Raw genomic sequence first — 6,807 nt, forward strand, 5'->3', positions numbered from 1 at the left:
CACCAACATTTCGGTTAACAGCCAAACACGCTAACCCATTGCACCACAGAGACACGCTAGACTAAGTTTTACACATTACTAGACAGGCACCATAAAAGATGAAACTTAAAAGAAAGTACTATACAAGCACAATGTTAAATATTAAAGGTAAACATAGAGTACATTCAAATTCACATTCCACTTTCTTGACGTAGTGCCAAATCACAACAAAAGTCGTGCCAGGGCACTTTACAAAATAAGGTCTAGACATTACTAGACAGACTCCAGGAAAGATGAAAGCACAGAAAATCGCACTGTCACCTAGCCAGAGTAACTGTCTCTTCTGCCACACAGAACTACACGTCACTGAAACTACACTTAGCACTTATCCTCATTCTACCTGTGCAAGAAAACCTGATTCATACCTGCCTGTGCCACTTACCTGGGTATTTGTCTGGGTTGCCTTCAGTGTCCTCTCGTACATTTCGCCATCTGTTGTGTCCACCGCCATTTTTCTCACCTGTTAAGAGAAAACTCCAGAAAAGATGAAAACACAGAAAACTGCACTGTCACCTCCCCAGAGAAGCTGCTCCTTCTGCAGAGAACTACACGTCCCTGAGTGGGCTTGAACCACCATCCTTTCGGTTAACAGCCGAACGCGCTAACCCATTGCGCCACAGAGACCCCCTACACTAAAATTTTCACATTACTAGACAGGCTCCATAAAAGATGAAACTTAAAAGAAAGTACTATACAAGACCAATGTTAAATATTAAAGGTAAACATAGAGTACATTCAAATTCACATTCCACTTTCTTGACGTAGTGCCAAATCACAACAAAAGTCGTGCCAGGGCACTTTACAAAATAAGGTCTAGGCATTACTAGACAGACTCCAGGAAAGATGAAAGCACAGAAAATCGCACTGTCACCTAGCCAGAGTAACTGTCTCTTCTGCCACACAGAACTACACGTCACTGAAACTACACTTAGCACTTATCCTCATTCTACCTGTGCAAGAAAACCTGATTCATACCTGCCTGTGCCACTTACCTGGGTATTTGTCTGGGTTGCCTTCAGTGTCCTCTCGTACATTTCGCCATCTGTTGTGTCCACCGCCATTTTTCTCACCTGTTAAGAGAAAACTCCAGAAAAGATGAAAACTGCACTGTCACCTCCCCAGAGAAGCTGCTCCTTCTGCAGAGAACTACACGTCCCTGAGTGGGCTCAAACCACCATCCTTTCGGTTAACAGCCGAACGCGCTAACCTATTGCGTCACAGAGACCCGCTAGACTAAATCTTACACATTACTAGACAGGCTCCATAAAAGATGAAACTTAAAAGAAAGTACTATACAAGCACAATGTTAAAACTTTTCCGAATTCAGCAGTTAGCCAGATGTGCAGCATCTCAGCCTGATTCGGCCCACGTGTGCTTGCTATCTGGTGCAATGTCCCTAAAAGTTTAAGCCATGGTGGCATCACACTGTCTGTTTCACATAATGCTGTGCATGACTGTTCAGAAATGTGCTGTCTTCTTTCACTTAAAGTAATTGTTAATCACCTGTTTCATTATATAAACGCTGAAGCTCTGCTGATATTGGAGTTATAACTAAATAGAACTGCATGTGTCACTACCTTTTCAATCTGATCACTGTTTGTACCTTAATCAGCCTACATCAAATCCCATACACTAACCACACAGACATCTAGACATCGTCTGCACATCTGTTATGTTCATGAGTGATCACACGCTTCTTTACTGTACATCATATTCAGAGCGTTAGATAGACGGTATAAGCACATAACTACACAGACCTGGAAGCCACGGGAGATAGTTTATTTTGTTGATTATAATCCTCAATAACATTTCAAAGTTATATGCTAACTTTTTAAAGTCTAATGTCACCTCTTCAAAATTGGTGCCTGTCTGAATGAATTCAGAGACGACGGCTCACAGGTGCTTGGCGAATACGATCCTACTGTGGCTTATACAGGTTTGAACTTATACGCTCTAAAACTATGGGTAGCTTTTAATCAGTCGTCAACAATGAAAACATGCTAACGTAATCATCTACGCATACACATCGGGTCCACAGTGACTGCATTGACGTCGGTGGCTCCGATATGGAACATACACAAGTTTTAGCATTTTTCAAAAAATGGCCCAGTCGCCATCTTTGTCCTATACTTTCAATGTTAAACTCGACGACTTGCACCGATCAAAAAAACACATTTCTCTCAAACACTACATGGATATTCATACTTTTTAAACCTGTCATGTGCCCTCTCAGCACAATACATCATTTTTAACCATTTTACGACAAAATAAGTTGACTGGAGGTGTGCTATTTTGACATGGCTCTGGGCAAATATTTTCTGTCAAAATCACAATAAATGTTATATGTATATGTATCCTTTTTTATTTATGATGCTCTATTAGATAATGATTTAAAGCAAGGTGTAATTAGACAGTGGTCTGCTGTGTTTTACCATAGCGGACATCCAAACGGTGGATGCCAAGAAACTGCAGGTGCTTCTCACGGAGAACCACGAGGGGCCCATGGTTTCTTCACTAAAGCTGCTTTCACGCTTCAAGATGTGAGCAGTTTATCACAGATGTTTTCTGAAATCAAGTTGTTCACTTTTCAACAAATCAGCACTTGTTCACAGTTGAAGAGTTTCTCTTAGTTCAGCTTCTGTCCGTCAGTTCAGGAGCAGACTGGATTTAGAATAGCGGGTCCTGCATCTATAGGTCAGGTTCTCGTTACCATCACAACCAGTGACGCATTACTGAGGTCAAAGTTAGAAAAAAACAATACTGGATATTAATTTTACCTAATAATTTCTCATTTTAAATTAAAGCCTGATATTATTAGAGCTGAAATGATTATATTTTGAAAACAAAACTTGGTGCCAAATCTTCCAGCTTGTAAAAATTGTGAATTTGCTGCATTTTATTTAATTTGGGCATATGTGCAAACAGATTTATTTGTTTGTTTATTTTTAGGATAAAAACAGATTGAAGATGTCATCACAGGGCTCTGACATTTTGTGCTTTCAGTTACCACCACATCACCACTAATATTTGGGTAAAGTTGGCAGTCAGTAGGATAATCAGTGGTGGAGTAAACAACCCGGTTTGATTCTGGCAGGACATAGCCATGTATGGCTATGTACATATAGCCATACATTGAAGTACTTTCGTACTTAATGAATACATTTTAAAAATCTTTTAATTAAATAAAAGATGGTTGTGCTTTGAAATTAATGGTGTGCTCATTAAATTTAATTTTTAATTTTATAATAATAGTCTAGCTATATATTATATGGCAATGAATTTAACTCCACAGAAGCTGAAACAGACAGAAATGAAATACAAATAATGAAGGTAGGAATACTTTCCACATCTATAATTTATTAATATCTATACTGTACTATCATATACATAATTCATTCAAAAACGGTATGTTTTTTGGATTTAAATATAATGGAATAATTTACAGTAATTAAAAATGATACACAGTCTATTCAGTCTATGATATTTAATTGTAACAGCATTGAGATTGAAAAGCTAAAAACTAATGGTATGCTGCTTTAAATGACACATGCTAATCATTTTCTTCTGGCAGATGTCACTCATTGTTGGCATACTGGCATATGCCACTGCTGGTTATGGTATGTCACTGCTGTACCACATAAAAACAACATATCACTCATGTTCCACAGATACCCCCTTGGATGTTTGACCCTTTTATTGATGTTATAAATCAGTGATGGTCAATATAATTTGGATTTTTTTAAACAAAATAATTACTTTGATGTCAAAGTGAAAACAGGTTTCTATAAAGTAATGTCAATTAAATAAAAACCACCAGCAATGATGTACGCCCCTTCATGATGAGCCTGCTGCTGTTTGTTTACTGCTTCATGTAGCAGGGCGAGAGCTGCGCTGACTTTGGTGTCTGGTGGAATATACACAGCAGTAATAAGTACTATTGTGAACTCTTGTGGCAGATAGAAGGGTCTACACCTAATAGTCATTGCTTCCAAGGGGGGAGAGCAATGGCTGTATATAATGTTACAGTTTGTCCACCAGGCATTATGAACATAAATACACAGACCTCTTTCTTTGCTCTTACCAAAGTCACCACTCCTGTCATGCCGGAAAATCGTGCCCTGCTGCCACATTGCAGCGGCCGGTATCATTGGATGTAGCCATGTCTGTATTATGACCATCACACAACATTTGAGGATGGTTGAGTTTCCAGCGATTTGCAGCTCCAGCTCATCTTTTTGTTAACAATGGATCTGGAATTAGTGAGGAAGATACTCAGTACTAGTGACTTGTGTGGATGTTTGCTCAGTCAAGGAAGTAGGCCTGCTCGACAGCCATGCGTCCTCCTGTGCTTACAATGTCATCTGCGCCACCTGTCAGGCTGGGTACAATCTAGGTAGATCCAGGTGGCCTTGCTATGTCCTGCAGGATGTTGTGAGCTTGGAGGAAAGTACTCGTAATGTCAATTTGGCCCTGTAGACCAATGTCAAGCAAAACAGCCTGATTGTAGACATTTTCGCAAAAACACATCCTCACACATAATACACACACAATCAAACCACATTGTATCAGCAAGCTGAGAGCTGCTGCATCTATGTGCACTGCCATCTTGAGTGTTAATATATGATAATGTCCAGTTTGTGTTCAAACTGAACTGAAACTGTACCTGTGTCGCCGCTGTGGAGGCTGAAGTTTGTGCTGCTGTTCCACTGTACTGTGCTACACAGAGACGGTTCTGATATATTGTCCAGCCCACATGTATCACTGAGACCAGGCCCAAGTCCAAGTACCACAGATACTCCAGTGGAGGTTCAAGTGCTGCATTCAAAATGTTACTTCACCAACTGCTGTCCAAAACAACACACCACAACAGCACAACAAACAACTACACACAACAAGCCATTTGAACAGACTCATAAAGATGTGTGTAAAACAGTGTTTGTCAGGAAAAACACATGAAGCATTTGTGCAAATTCAGTGAGAGTCAGGAAACAGCTCCAACAGTTGATCTCAGAGAAACGCGCCATCAATTACTGAACTTAAAGCTCCACTAGCACAAATACTGAATCATGTTACAGCCACATATGAGTCAATGTACAAAGACACATAGTCAAAGCAGGACAGAGGATCCATGATGACTGGTGACAGACACTGGTGAGACAGTTCCTGGTCCAGATTCAGACTGATCAGGAGTTTCTCCAGCAGCTGATGTAGAACCGGTCCAGACTGTGTGCCCATAAAGTGTGTCCAGACAGAGTCTGACCTCTGTTTTGTTGGGACACTATGAGTTGCCGCTGGGAAACATCAGTACTGATCTGTTGGTGAGATGTTGTGTTATTGCTGTGAATGTGAAAAGTAACCAGTGGGTCCAGCTGTCAGATAAATGCAGTGGAGTAAAGTAGCAGTAGCTCAGGCTGCACTTCCTGTGAGTTAGGGACCAGAGGAACTTGACTCTGTGACTTTCCACCAATGAATCCAGCAGCACAGTCAAGTCCATGGAGTCACAGCCACGTGTTCAGCCATCCACACGCTCAGTAAGAGACCGACTATCAGATCAACTAGTCTGAAGGTTTACTGTCATCTGATTGGTTCAGCTGTTCTGCTGATGTTGTGTTTCTTCTTCTCACTGATGAGTTGGTTGATCAGGGTCTTTGTCCTTCTTCAGCCGAGCGCAGGTCTCTGGTACAAGTCTCTGTCCATGGTTTCTTGTCACAGCTGGTTGATTTATGTTCCAGTGGCTTCAGGACGTGTTCACATCCCTTCACTGTATGCACTTCACTGTCCTGTGGATTCACTGTCAGCTGATACAAATAAACTTGAGGACATTTCCACTGCTGCCAATCAGTCTACACTCAATAACCTAGAGGGACAAAGTGAAAACATGGTGACGCTAGTGCAAATGAGAAAAACCAAAGCTGAGCTCTCTCATGTACAGAAGTACCCAGAACGTTAACCATGACTCTGTAGAGCCCCCTTTGTCAACAAGTGCAGCTCCAGGCTTCTCGGCTGAGTCTCTACCAGCTGTACACACCTGGATTTGGGCAGTTGATCTCGTTCTTCCTGCAGATCCTCTCGGGATCGGTCATACTGAATGGGAAGTGTCTGTGAACTCTTCAGGGCTCTGCACAGATGTTCGCTGGGCTCTGGCTGGGCACCTCAGGGACAGTCAGAGCTTGGTCCTGAGGCCCCTCCAGTGTCTGGGGCCATTCGCTTCAGGTCACTGTGGTGCTGAAAGCTGAACCGTCGGCCAGGTCTCAGGTTTACTTCCATGACCTCTCTGTGTCCAGATGCATTCATCCTTCCCTCAGTTCTGACCGGTCTTCCTGTCCCTGCTGCTGAGAATCTTGTCTGCAGCCACATCCACTCACTGTCTCAGTGTTTTTAAGCTGAAGCTGCTCTGACAGGATCCATGGGGTCAGAAATTTATGAGGGACAAACAGAGGTGGTCCCTGGAGGAAGAGTCTCACTGTGGACAAACACTCTCTCTGCTCCAACCTCCACTCTTCCCCGGCACCACTGTGGATTTACCTTCACACTGTGACCACTGAGAGTCTCTGGGACTGACCCACACACACGCCTCCATAATATAAAGCTGTGAGAGGCCGGTTCACACAGGGCGACTGGATACTGGCCTGACTGACAAAAAGCAATGTCTGTTGAGACCCTCAGTCAGCCAGGCCATGGTGGATCCAAAGGGCTGGAGTTAGACCCTGTACTCCCTGAAGCTTCTTCAGTTCTGACCGCCTGGTGGGGAGTCCCAGAGTCGCACAG

General features: G+C 42.5%; 1 non-coding gene across 1 annotated transcript; it reads right to left on the reverse strand.

Moving 5' to 3' along the window:
* Positions 1-589: 589 nt before the first annotated feature.
* trnan-guu (transfer RNA asparagine (anticodon GUU)) lies at positions 590-663 on the reverse strand. Its single transcript has one exon. It is a non-coding gene; the product is annotated as a tRNA-Asn (tRNA).
* Between the last annotated feature and the right edge of the window lie 6,144 nt (positions 664-6,807).

The sequence above is a fragment of the Monopterus albus genome, unplaced genomic scaffold, assembly GCF_001952655.1.
Source record: "Monopterus albus unplaced genomic scaffold, M_albus_1.0 scaffold40.1, whole genome shotgun sequence".
Taxonomy (NCBI): Eukaryota; Metazoa; Chordata; class Actinopteri; order Synbranchiformes; family Synbranchidae; genus Monopterus; species Monopterus albus.